The sequence below is a fragment of the Capsicum annuum genome, chromosome 2 (assembly GCF_002878395.1).
Source record: "Capsicum annuum cultivar UCD-10X-F1 chromosome 2, UCD10Xv1.1, whole genome shotgun sequence".
NCBI classification, from domain to species: Eukaryota; Viridiplantae; Streptophyta; class Magnoliopsida; order Solanales; family Solanaceae; genus Capsicum; species Capsicum annuum.
In genome coordinates, this window is record NC_061112.1 from 30,807,186 (window position 1) to 30,821,564 (window position 14,379).

Genomic DNA, 14,379 nt, shown 5'->3' on the forward strand with positions numbered 1-14,379 from the left:
TTCTCATTAGTAATGGGTTAGCTATTAATAGAAGTCATTTAATGTCAAACCATCATCATCAAGATGAATTGTATTGATTACACAATCTAAAAATTATGTTCTTTAACTCAATTTTATTGAGCAAACAACTTTATGAATGTCAAACTGTAGGTTGACGATAAATGTACATGTGATCATCTTATTGATGCATCTTTTCAAAACATATCACATGATAGGTGAATGAGCCCTTATTCACCTTTTATACTTTTCAGATTTTGAGGGATCCAATCCCAAAATTAGTTGGTCCAACCAACTTATCATGAGAACAAGCAATATTAAAAGTAATGAAGAATTTTTTTTAATTCTTCAATATATGTTCAATACTCAGTATGCACATCTTTCGGATGTCGCAATCACTCATGTCAAATTTTGAAATTTTATTCTATTAAACTCCAAGTTTACCATGATATGTGCTTTTTGTTTTAGTAAATTTCAAATTTACTACTACATGAATAAATTTTGAATTTACTACTTTAGAAGTAGATTTCAAAATAACTCTTCTCAATTATTCAACCTCTTTTGGAGGTGAGTTTTGATACCATCACAATCAAGTGCACGTTTGCATTAATAAGCTTCTCATTCCTTAAAAATGGAATATAATCGTGTCTTAAGCCTATCAAATTCTGATAGCTTATAACCTCTTTTATGATATTGCTACTTCAGGAGCACATCGAGGCATACATGTCTTTCAAAGTATATCATATATTGCTACCACATTCACTTCAAGAATGGATCAAATTATCTTTTTTCAGACCTATCATATATTGCTACCACATTCACTTCATGGAATGGAGCATATTCAATGGACAAGTTTCATGACTTTTCATCAAAACACATTATTTTGCCTTAGCCATCATTATATCATCAATATGGTGTATTGAGATTCAAACGCAATGTCTTATCCATATAAAAGTGTCTTAGGCATAAATCGATGGGACTTGAACCCAACATCTTATCATTAGAATAATCATGATGAAAATAAGAATCAAAATAGCTATTATATATACTTTCACGTATACATAATAACTTAGCAAGATATTGATAAAATTATTAAATTAAAAGTAAGCAAAAATCCCAAATACTTACATGTGTATTGACCACTTTATCTTTTATCATGTAATATAACGTACTAGCAGATTTCATAAAGAATTGAAAACATGTTAATCACTTTCTTAGTTTTAACCAATCATGAAATCATATTTTGTTAAGACGGAAAGGAAAAATAAGTCAAAGGAATACCACTCCTTTTGCCCATAATTCGTTACTGCTTTTCATCAAAGCCAACAATTTAGAACATATATTTTTTTTTGATTTAGACCGATTTAAAAGAAGAAAATTTTCCCTTCTTGTAGACCTTACGATATTTTTAGAGTAATATTTAAAGGTAGAGTCTCGTGCTGATAACATGTTATGAAATAATACAGAATAAAGAAAAAGAAGAATAGAGATAGAATAGAGAGTAATTCTTATTTCTCTTGAGGGATTTTTGAATCACGAATTATAATGAAGGAAACCCCTTTATTTATAGGAGAAAACTAACTTTGGGTTTCTTACTTTTTCATAAATAGACATATACTATATATGATAATATACTAGATAATGAAGGGCCCGTTTTACGGGCCCAATATTAATATTTTAAATATATTTATAGGCATTTAATTAGTTTTTTAAATGATCATCAATATTTTCAAAATAGCACAATCAAAAATGATGATAAAGATACACGTTATAATAAAGTGTTAATTATATTAATTTTTTTATAGAATCATACAAAACAACTAAAAAATATAAAAAATGATCCATCTATAAATTTATCTTGAAGGAGTTTAGAGAATGAAATTCAACTTATTTGATGAAAGTTAAAATTAATCATATCATTCTTTAAAATGTGATAAAAATGAAAAAGTTATGGTTTCACATATTATTTTATATACTATAAAATTAAGAGGACAATTTAGTATATTTTTTTTAAAAAAAAATTCTATACCCAATGAGAGAATATACTACCTCAAAATAATATATTTTATTTTGAAGATTGTAAATATGTTGTAAAAAGATATATGTAGTTAAGTGTACGAATTATAACGTCATGATATAATATGAGCAAACGTACCAATTAAATTAAATAAATTATAATTTTAGAATATATTTAGTATATATAATTTTAAAATTAAATGAATACTTTTTCATCATTTATCAGTATCTTTTTTTATTATTTTTACTATTAATAGAGTACTACATTCGTTTTGATACATTTAAAAGGAGAACGTCTCTTTATTTTTGACAACGCTTTAATCAATTCTGTAAAATTAAAGAGTATTTTGATACATTATACATATCTTTAGCCTATTAATATAAGATTCAAAATCTTTTTTAATTTGGTATGACATAATATCCGTAATGATTTATAAATTAATTTCAAAGAACTTTATAAGTTTGTTATAATTATTAGAAGCTTATGAAAATAACCTTTGGCTAAAACATAATTTTAGAAGTTTGAATTTTGAAAATACATATATGTTCAGAAGCACAATTTAACATCTACAAGTTTTGTACTTTTTTCTTAGAAATGCACCATTCTGTTAATGCTCTATCTGTTCTAGTTTGTTTGGTCTATTTTAATTTGGTACGAAATTTTAAGAAGTAAAAAAATATAATTTAATATTGTGATATTAAATAAAAGATATGTCAAATATATTAAAATATTCTTTAACCTTATAATCTTGAATGTGACATGTGAAAAATTAAAATTACAACTATTGCTAAAAAAATTTTAAAAAATAAAATAAAATAAAAAAGAAATAAATCAAACAAATTGAACCGAAGAAAGTACTAAATAATGACAAATAAAACTTCCACAAAAAATAAAAAAATAAAAACGCGAAAAAAATAGAACATGAAAGAAAATTAAAAAAAAAATGATGAAGAGCTTACCAGAAATTGAAAATTGAAAGAGCAATTTGATATGCAATAGGTTTCGAGGAAATAAGAAGATGAATCAGTTTGTGAGAAAGTTAGAAGATTAGAAAGATAGATGAATTCTGCACATACAAATAGAGGAGAGATTTGCAGAAGCCATTGAAAGAGGGGATAATTCGACATTTCTATCAATTACTCTGTTCATCAATTACTCTGTAGAGTTCTAGTACAACTAACTAAAATATCATGGAGTATAAAATTACATTTATGCCCTTAGAAATATCATGGAGTCTAAAATAGTTTGTTTGCAAAAATACTTTCACCTTATTTAGTTTAATTATTTTTCTTCATATTAAACCATACAAAAGAAATTGAAAGTTACTAATTTTTTTATTAACTTTAGTAGTTTTCCCCCTAAAAATACATGTTAAGAAATCTATGTTAATATTTCTTAAATATGTATGAAACTTTAATATTTCATGTTAAACTACATATTTTGTCCTAAATTTTATAGAATGTTGATAATCCCATTTTTTTGATAAAAAATTTCACCATAAAAAAATGTGAAAAAGTATTGCTCTCATTTTTCATTATTTAGTATCATTAATATTTGGAGAGTTAAATTCTATTTTCTTAAAATTAAATTTTCAAATATTTTTAGCTATATATAAAAAATAATTTCTTATTTAATAATTATGCATGTACTAAGTTAGAAAGGGAATGTCAAGATACTTTATTTACTTATTCATGATAAATTTGTTAGAAAAAATAAAATTTGAAGTAAGATTAATAAACATTTCTACAAAATAGAAAGGAAATAAATTTTTGGATCAATTTTGAATTTGATTATATAAATAACTTTTATGGTGTCACTATCATTTTTTCATGAATCATCACTTTTGTAGCATTTAATAAATCTAAATAATTGTTCAAATTTATCAAAATGGATAAAAGTTTGTAGAATAATTAAAATTTAAATTAGGAATAAAATTGACAAAAAAAATTAATGTGAGGACTACCAAAATATTAAATTCTCTCTTGTATATAGTAAAAAATAAACAAAAATACATGAAAAATCCCTATAATAGTAACTTTCTTAACACATGCAGCCACAAAAACTAAAACACAAATACATATTATTACTCAAAATGGGAAAAACTTGTACCTGAAACTTGAGGATTAAACAGACCAACAACATGATTCATAAACAATTTAGAATCGGTGAACAACTATGATAAACATAACTGTACCAAATTGAGTTTACATACTTATTATAAGGTTTATCCAATTGAGGGGTAGGTAAATTCGAGCATTTGTTAGCTTTAATAGTGGAATCAGTTAGGTTATGGAGCTCACCTGTTAGGACAATAAAGATCGGGTCATCCTTAACTCTATTAGATATCAGTTCAGAAAGGAAGGGAAAGAGAATGACTTATCTCAGTGAAACAAAGCTAGATTTGTGAAGGAGTTGAATTCTTCATGGTGATAAGCTCGTAACAAACCTCTCCATAGAGTTACTCTTCAATGGCGGGCAGGAATGATCGACGAAGATGAGGAGAGCACGAAATTGGATAGATCTTTTAGGACTTTCCATTTTCAGCTAAGTCTATATCAGCCAATTGTAATGACAATTTTGAACTAAAAAAATGTGTATTATTATGGCTTCTTCCATTGGTCGTCCTACCAAATGACGGTCATACCCTTGATCTTCTTTCTACTATTTTTTTATAGAATAAAATATAAAAGGTTGAATTATCTTTTAACGTAGTTGTAGAAAGCTAAACTATGTTAGTGTGAAATGACTGTCATACCCTTGAAGTAAGATTAATAAACAGTTCTATAAAATAGAATGACAATAAATCCTTGAATCAATTTTGAATTTGATTGTATAAATAATTTTTATGTTGTCACTATCATTTTTTCATGAATTATCACTTTTGTAGCATTTAATAAATCTAAATAATTGTTTAAATTTATAAAAATGGATGAAAGTTTGTAGAATAATTAAAATTTAAATTAGGGATAAAATTGACCAAAAAAAATTAATGTGAGGATTATCAAAATGTCAAATTCTCTCTTGTATATAGTAAAGTAATACTCCCTCCATTTCATAATAAATGAATTGTTGATTTTGGCACACATATTAAGAAAAAAACAACTTTCCATGATTAACTTGTAATACCTTTTTAAAATTTAATTGGTCGTTAAATCATAAGGGCAAATTTGAAAAAAAAATTCAATGATTAACTTATTTTGAAACACCAATAAATACCCAACAATTCACTTATTCCAAAACGGAGGAAGTATATAAGTAATAATAGCAAGCTTGTAGAATTATTTGTATGAAATGACTGTCATACCCTTGATCATCTTTCTACTTATTTTTCTATATAATAAAATATAAAAGGTTGAATTATCTTTCCATGTAGTAGTAGAAAGCTAAACTATGTTAGTATGAAATGACTGTCATATCCTTGATTGTCCTTTTCTTTATCTTTCTATATAATAAATAATTTATAACTCTTCATTTTTTTTGACAAAAAGTTATGTAACTTTGTGTTTTTTCTCCGCTACAACCTCCTACCGCCAAAGTGCTTTGGGATTCCTATTATCATTTACTTTATAGCAAAAAAGGAAGGTTCTTACTGATTGTGACATTATGCCTAATAAATTCTAAATCTACAAGAATTGTACAGGGAAAATAATTTTTCTCCTATTACTTATCATCTCTCTTTGTTTTATTTTACCTCCGAATAATGTCTTCGAACTCACGTTGATAAGAAATGTATCGATCTATAAAGAATATTAAGTGCATTCAAAAGAAAAAGGATAGAATCATCACTCACATGCTTCGTTTGGTTTCCTTATTGGATGAGACATTATGTTCTCTCTTGGAACTTCCTTGATTTGTAGGAAATCATAAAGCTCTGTTCTTTATTTTATTGACAAAAAATTTGTGTTTTTTCTCCACTATAACCCCATCGCCATAGTGGATTCCTATTATATTAGGGTCGTTTGGTATATAGTAAAATGGGAAGAAAATAAAACCTTACTGATTGTGAATTTATGTGTAATGAATTCTATATTTAAAAGAATTGTACAGGTAAAAGAAAAAATAGTTTTTTTTTATAATATTAAAAAAGAGAATTATTTTTCTATAATTTAGGTATAATAATTGGTGGAAAAAAGTGAAACTGTTATAAAATATAAAGTAAGAATAACAAGAATAAATAGAGACAGAAGAGAGGAGGCTTCTTTATTTCTCTTGAGGAATGAGAGATCATCTTGATTGAGGATACAATGAACAAAATCCGAGATCATCTTGATTGAGGATACAATGAACAAAATTCCTCTATTTATAGGGGAAAATACTCCTAGTTTCTGACTAAAAGACATATACTTCAAATCCTGATAGATATCAACTAGATCTTGATAGATCTTATCTAGATTCTTAATAGACATTCACTATAATGTAAATACATTTATAACACTCCCCCTTGAATGTCTAATTAAGAAATAATATTCCTCGTTAAAACCTTACTAGAAAAAACCTAGTGAAAAAAATAGGAAAAAGAGTACACATCTCTAATAATACGCATATAGGTTGCCTCATTAAAAACCTTACAAGAAAAACCCAGTGGAACAAAACCTTGAAAGAAAAAAAGAGTACAACGTGTATTTGCTCCCCTAATGAGAACATCAATGAAATTTCGCATTCCGATCTTGTGCACCATCTTCTTGAAAGTGGTAATTGGAGGAGACTTGGTGAATAAATCAGCCACATTATCATTTAAACGAATCTGTTGCACGTTAATATCACCATTCTTTTGTAGCTTATGTATGTAGAAAAGTTTTGATGAAGTGTGCTTCGTTCTATCTTATTTTCTAATCCTCCATTAAGATATATTATGCATGCTACATTATCTCTGTATAAAATTATGGGTACATTGTCACATTTCAAATTACATTTTTCTCGAATGAGATGTATCATGGACCTCAATCACACACATTCTCGGTTTGCTTCATGAATAGCTATTCTCTCAGCATGATTCAATGAAGTGGCCACGATAGTCTGCTTTGTATATCTCTAAGATATGGCAGTACTGCCACATATAAATACGTAGCTTATTTGAGATCGAGCTTAATGTGGGTCAGATAAGTACCCAACATCAGCATGATCAATAAGATCGGGACTGTAATCTTGCTAACAAATTAACTGAAAAGGCTATATCAAGCCTTGTAGTATTTGCAAGATACATGAGTGCACCAATTACTCTAAGATATGGTACTTCATAACTAATTCAAATTGATATATTTCTTATTTCAGCAAATAATCTATTGTTTTAAAAAACTCTCCAAGAGTTTCAACAATATTCAAACCATCAATTTATCCCTTATAAGGATAATGAACAAGTTTCTCGAAAACTTTATATGGTTCAGGCATTCTAAATCCTTTAAGGATTTTCATATAGATTTTTGTCAAATGATAATATTCAACATTTTATGTGCAACATCTTTGAGTGGACTGCAAATCAAATAAGTTTTATGCTTGTCAAGATGCATCCTTTCATGTTCCTTAATAAATGTTTCTACATCAGCATGCTTAAATTAACGTAGAATTCGGATCCTTGTAATCTTTCACAATATTTCGCCAATATTGTATCAAAGATATTGATGATATATCATTTTGTATCGGTTCACAGTTTGACATAACATTTTGAGATCTCATCTTTTCATTATTTTCAGGTACCTGAACCTATCATAAGATTTCATGAAGTGTTACGTTGTTCACTCTTCAAGAGCACATTGCCTTTTTATTTTGATTATTTGCTCCTTATTTTGTAAGAATTATTTTATTTGAAACCGATTGGTCTACCATGCTTCATGCATGTATAGACTTTGTCTTTTAGGGACATAAAATAGGAGCACTTGCAGCTTAATATGAGATGCTTTCAGCATTTGATTTGAATTATCTTTTGAAGAGGATCTGATGATAATTCCTAACATATTTCTTAGCTGCTTATAATCTCCCCCTTATGTTAGCAAAACTAACATACATCCTCCATCTTCTTTGAGGAATCCATCTTTATGCATCATGGTATATTCATTAATCGTATACCGCACATAAAAACTATTAAATAGGATAGTTGGTTCCTGACTTTGAACCAATTGAGAGGAAGAAATAATCATAATTGATTAGTCTAATGCATACAAGTGCTATTGTATTCTGCATATCATATTTATGACCAATACATGAAGCTTTGTTCTCATTAGCAATGGTTTAGCTATTTATCGAAGACATTTAATGCCAAACCATTAATATTAAGATGAATTATCTTGATTAGATAATCTGAAAATTATGCTTTTAACTCAATTTTATTGAGCAAGCACCTTTATGAATGTCAAACTACAGATTGACAGTAAGTATACATATGATCATCTTATTTTGATGCTTCTTAATAGATCACATGACAGGTGAACAAACCCTTATTCATTTTTTTATACTTTTCAGATTTTAAGGGATGAAATCCCAACATTAGTTGGTCTAACCAACTTAATATTAGAGCAAGCAACATAAAAAATTCTTGAAGAATCTTCTAGTTCTTCAATACATATCTAATACTCAATATGCACATCTTCGAAATGTCACAATCGTTCATATCAACTTATTAACTCATTTATAGTAGTAAACACAAGTTTACCATGACATGTATTTTTTTTCTTCAGTAAATTTCAGATTTACTATTATATGAATAAATTTCAAATTTACTACCTTAGAAGTAAATTTCAAAATTATTTTGCCTCTTTCGGAGGTGAGTTGTAATACCATCACAATCAAGTGCACATTTGCATTAATGAGTATCTCATTCCTGGAATAAAATATAATCATGTCTTATGCCTATCAAATTCTGATAGCTTACAACCTCTTTCATGATATTGCTACTTTAGGAGAAAATCAAGGTGTGCATATAGTGAAGAGAATTTTTCTCTAACATATCTTATAATCATACTAAGAATGTAAAAATATTATTACTTTGATGATTATTATCATATTGTCTCTCCACGCTTATATTCGTGCATTCAATCACTTGTCTTCTTTCAAGAATGAAGCAAGTTATCAACTTTTAGATTTATCATATATTGCTACCATATTCACTTTATGGAATAGAGCATACTAATGGGATATGTTTCATGACTTTTCACCAAACACCCATTATTTTTCCTTAGCCATTAGAATATCATCAATATGGTGTATTAAAATTCAAACTCAACGTCTTATCCATATAAAGGAGTCTTAGGCATAAATTGATGGGACTTGAACCCAACATATTATCATCCCTTTTGATAATATTATTCTTGAAGAATAAATTTAAAACATACATGGTTAAAAAACAATTATTTTTCCTCAAATCCAACAATAACTATATTATAGGTAGCAAAAAACAGATAACATAAGAAATTACTAACCTTGAAATTTCCTTTAGATTTATAATCTCACCTTGTTTGGCAGAGTCTTGTGAAATCTCACCTTGTTTGACAGAGTGTCGTGCTGATAACGTATTATAAATTATAAAGTAAGAATAACGAGAATAAATAGAGAGAGAAGAGAGAAAACTTCTTTATTTCTCTTGAGGAATGAGAGATCTTCTTGATTGAGGATAAAATGAACAAAATTCCTCTATTTATAGGGAAAAATACTCCTAGTTTCTGACTAAAAGATATGTACTTTAAATCCTGATAGATATCAACTAGATTTTGATAGATTTTATCTAGATTCTTGATAGACATTCACTATAATGTCAATACATTTATAACAGAAACAATGATTTTGTCTAAATCAAAAATTTTTAATGATGGGACAAAAATTCAAACAACATTTCTAAAACCCTTCACAGTTGAATATAAACTAGCTTCTCGGCACGTGCGTTGCATGTGTATATCAAATAGTATAATATATTATTTTACAAAATAATACTATATACACAAATATACTATTGTGTCTATATATCATTATATGTTTAGTTGATCCATGTATTCATTTATGTTTGCGATAAAATTCCTTTCGATTATGAACTCTATAGTGTTTTTTTAGTTATGATTTTCTTTACTAAGCATTCCTTTATCGGATTTTCAAAGTTATATCTGACAATCATCTATTCATAGAAAACACAACTTAAAAAATGCCCAAAATGGATCTCTAGAAAAAGTTCGAATCGACATTGGGACATCAGCTTTTAAAAAAGTATTTTTAGATTGAGTTTTTATAAAATTGGACTATGGAGATCATTTTTTAAAACATAAATTTGGAAAAAGAATAATCGATCTCTAAAGGTAGGTTTCTTTAAAACTTTGTTTTATAAAATACCAACCTATATAGGTCAATTTTTTCTTAGTTTTAGTTTTTGCAAATACCAACCTCCGGAGTCATTATTTGCAACAAAAAAAGAGTTAATGGTTAAAAACATACCTAGGCTATCACTTTTTTCACGACTTTTCTTTAATTATTTATTGTATCTTTACCTTCCCAAACTATCACCTCATTTGTATTAAAACACACCTCGATGCCGAGTTTTTCAAATATTTATTCTCAATCAACGACAAGCATGTGTAGGCTAACTCAGCCTCAAGGTGTGTTCTAATACAAAGAGAATGAATGTTTATGGATAATGAAGGTATTAAACTCATGAAAAAGTGCTAATTGAGGTATTTTCAGAAAAAGAACTATTTTTTCCCCAGAGATAGAGGTTAATTTTTTAATTATTCAGGTTGGGCGTTTGAAAATCAAATTTTTGAGGAAAAAGTGTCAATCAAAACATTATCGACCTCTATATCGTGGCCGTGTTTTAACAAAAAGTCACCTCAGAAAGTTGATTTCCTAAGTCAATTTTGACAGTATTTTTAATACTGAAAGTATTAGATTATATTTTACTCTTTGTTCTTTACTCATTATGACAACAATTGAAAAAATTGTCACTGCATTTTTGAACAATTAGAATTGCAAAAAGTAAACTAATCAAAGAAAGTCGTGGGTAAGTCAAGAAAATTATATTAGTTCAGAAATCAAATTACTTTATAGTTTATTTTAGGGTAAAGAAAGACCATTAATATTTTTGCTTTATTTTAACTATTCTTGGGTATTGATTTTGATCGAGATCGAGGCATAGTATAGTTATTATTTTATTAGATGCTGGTCACAATTTCATTTTTTCTTCATCCTTATATATCTTCTTTCATAAAATGTTGTTGCATTAATATCTTCAATTTCACATTTCACTTTAGCAATTAAACTTCATGATAATTTTTTCACTTTTAATTACTATGCATAATAGGTGAATTTATGGTGTTCATCTAACACCAACTTATGATTTAGATGTTCCCTTCAGCAAAATTTAAAACATTTCACATATAGTTTATGCTTAAAATAAATTAGTCAACTTGTTTTGTTTTAATTAAATATTTCTAAACTATTACTATCCTTAAAGTTTATATAAATAATGTTCTAACTTTATCATGGTTGATTAAATGACTTGAAATGTCACTTATAAAACTTGTTTTTCCTACTTTCAATAGAGGAGTCATTCTCCTTATTTTTAATAGCTTGTTTTTTTAATGATCCCCCAGGTTATTTTCTGTATTTTCACACTACTTTGTTATTTAGAGCTTTAACATATCTTTCCCAAGTTATTTATGACTTACTGAAGCTGATAGTTCAATTACCAGGCAGTTCACTTATTTTTTAGAGACAATTCTCTATTTTAAAGATTTTCCTGTTGAGAATTGTGTATTGGGTTTAAACTTCAAGTTAACAGTCACGTCTTCTAATTCTGAAAGGTCTGCTAGATTCAAAACATTGATTTAAGGTTTGGGAGACTTTTGTTTTTAGTTTCGAGGCATCTAGACTCATTTTGGGCTAATGAAAAGATTTTGGTTAAATTAGCCATTTGGTTGTGGGACCATTATTTCATTAAAACGATCCCAAATAAAAATTTTAAAGGTGCCGTTGAGTTTGAAATTCGAATTGGGTAGATAGCATAGTTTGCTTGTGTTTAGGGTGTAGACACGTAAATTTGATCCTTCTATTGTTCAAATTTATCATATACACCCTCATTTTACCATACACCCCACCCTATTTGATAATCTCCCCACAAGAAAAAAAACAATCCCATCACATTTTTCTACCTTTATCCAAAAATAACAAATGCACACCAAAATAACAACCTCACTCCCCAACCCCTACCCCACGTGGCCTCCCTCCCTAACCCCAACTCATGTTTCCCCCGTATTCCCATAATAGAATAACAATGTGCACACATAGACAGTACACCTTACAACAACAATACACAATCACACAACAACAATACACAATCAAACACCCATATACTTTCACAGATACTATACCCAATAATATACATACATAGAGGCAATAATAGTGAGAGGGAGAAGGATATAGACACTTACAAAAAAAATCATTAGAGGAATTAAATAGAAAAATTGAAAGAAAAGGATGAAAAAGATAGAGAGATCGAAAAGGGAGATGGAGATCGAGAGAAAATCAGTGAACATAGAGAGGAAAAATAGTGAGTGGAGAGAAGGCATAAGAGAGAGAGGAGAATAAAAAGAGAAAGAAACCAACACCTACCATCCCATTTCAGACCAAAACCACCACCGAAATCACCAAACATCAGCCAAAAACTTTAGTCATACGACCTCAAATACAAATTCTGACTATCCAGCAGCTTTGGAATATCAATTTTAGGTTGGGTGGACCTTTGATTTGAGTTTTGAGGCACCCTGGCTCATTTTGATCTATTGGTAAAAAAGTTAAGAAAATAAAAATTAGATGTGGGACTCACAAGTTTTTGAAATAACCTCAAATCAAAATTTTAACTACGCCATTGAGTCTGGAGAATTAAATTTTATATGATTACATAGTTCGTTTGCATATACAAGATTATGAATGAATCCCTAAGGGTTGGTGGAGACTTGAAAAATTCCAAGTCTCAACTGTGATATGGTGAATACACGATCGTGGCCCTTAGATCGCGATTGCAATATGGAAGCACCATTAAGTGCTGTGATCGCAACACTTCAAGTCATGAACGCGACACCTTGGGTAGACCACCAATTTTGCGATCGCCAATGGGAAATGTCGCAATCCCGACTTCTTTGTCTGACGCCCTGTACTGCTATCGTGATTGTCGGATCACGAGATTTAAGTACTTGGGATAGGTATAAATAGGTCATTTTAGCCTAATTTTCTTATTCTTCACCCAATATCTTGATATTAAAACCCTAACTAGACAGATAGATTAAATAGTAATTGTGGGTGGATTGAGTGCTTGTCTAACACTTAATTATGCAATTATATACCAATTTGAGGTAAGAATTCACCATTTTCATGGTAAACTTTTTTGATTTCTTGTTCAAAACCCTCAAAAGCTTGAGGTCTTGATTTTAGTCCCAATTTAGCTTGAATTTTATCCATTTTTAAGGGTAATGATTTCTTGAGCATGTGGGAAGGTTGAGTTATTTTTAAAAATAGGATAACTGTGAGTAGGATCCACATGGGGTTTTGATGTGATTTTTGAACTTGAAGTATAATAGTGCAATATAGGTATCATTATTCTCATATTAATGAGTAGAATATAATTTTGATAGCTTGGCATCTTGCGGAAGCTTCTCGAAAGGAAAAAATGGTGATTTAGCAGATCTTGTAAGCTTTCTGTGATGTCTAGGTAGGCTAGGTTTTACCCCTTGTTAGATTGAGTTAATTCATAGTATGTTTATGATATTGTATTAGATTTGGGATGGATTTTAGATTTTGGTGTGATAAATTGAAATACTTGAGATTAGTTGGATTATTCAGGCTATTTTGGGCATGATTAGCCTAGTTATTTCTATCTTAGGTGAAATTAAACTTGTAGGCTCTTGTTAGGATGAAAATACTTTAGTTACTCAATTAATGAGAAGATTTCCTTAGCCACTTGAGTTTAGGATGAAACTTGTTCAAATTACCTTACTATAGGTGAAATTATCTAGTTGATCTATATTAGGAGAAATGACTATCCTATAACTAGTTATGGATTGTTTGATATACAATAGTTGATTTAGATTTCTTATCCTGGTCCGGGATAGACATTTCTTGATAGATAATTTTGAGGATTTAGATATGGACACTTCGACCCACCTTAGGCCAAGACTTGTGATAATTATTGAAAACCCTTAATAGATATCTAGAGAGATAGTTGTTTCAGTGATATTTAGATGGCTTGGTGCTTTTTGGTCATGATGAATGATGTTGGAAGTAATGCTTAGCCTATTATGATATATATAGATTATTGGTTAAGATTATAATGAACTATTGAAAATGCTATTGCTTTGGCTATTGATTGAGCCACCAAATATACTATTGAATGAGCT